The sequence below is a fragment of the Brassica oleracea genome, chromosome C8 (assembly GCF_000695525.1).
Source record: "Brassica oleracea var. oleracea cultivar TO1000 chromosome C8, BOL, whole genome shotgun sequence".
NCBI classification, from domain to species: Eukaryota; Viridiplantae; Streptophyta; class Magnoliopsida; order Brassicales; family Brassicaceae; genus Brassica; species Brassica oleracea.
In genome coordinates, this window is record NC_027755.1 from 18870666 (window position 1) to 18871387 (window position 722).

Sequence of the window (722 nt, forward strand, 5' to 3'; positions counted from 1 at the left end):
TTGAAATCCAATCAAAGAACGCATCTTTTCCCTCTGCATCAAGTCGGTATATGGGAAAAGGAGCCCTACCATTCTCATCAACATGAAGTTCTGAACGAGCACATATATCGACTAAATCCAGTCTTGACTTCAAATTATCCTTTGTTTTACCTTAAACATTAAGGATCGTGTTCATGAGATTGTCAAAAAAGTTCTTCTCAATATGCATGACATCTAAATTATGCCTTAGCAGATGATCCTCCGAGTATGGCAGATCCCAGAATTTTTTTTTTTGTGCCAGTTATTTAGATCTCCAACAGCATCTACCGGAAAACGCTCATGTCCACCGACGTCTGGTGTCCTTTCTGCACCAAAATCTCTTAGTTGTGTCTTCAAATCTTTTCCACAAATTTCCGGAGGTTGACTGTCAAACACCCTCTTGTTCTTCGTAAACAAATTCCTACTCCTACGATATGGATGATCATGTGGTAGGAATCTCCTGTGACAGTCAAACCAACATGTTTTCCTTCCGTGTTTTAGTTGGAAAGCATCAGTGTTATCTTGACAATATGGACATGATAGCCTTCCATGCGTTGTCCATCCAGATAACATACGATATGCTGGAAAATCACTTGTTGTCCATATTAGTACTGCCCGCATTTGAAAGTTTTCTTTATACGAAACATCGTATGTTTCAGCACCTTGAGCCCATAGTTGTTGCAACTCATATATTAGTGGCTGAA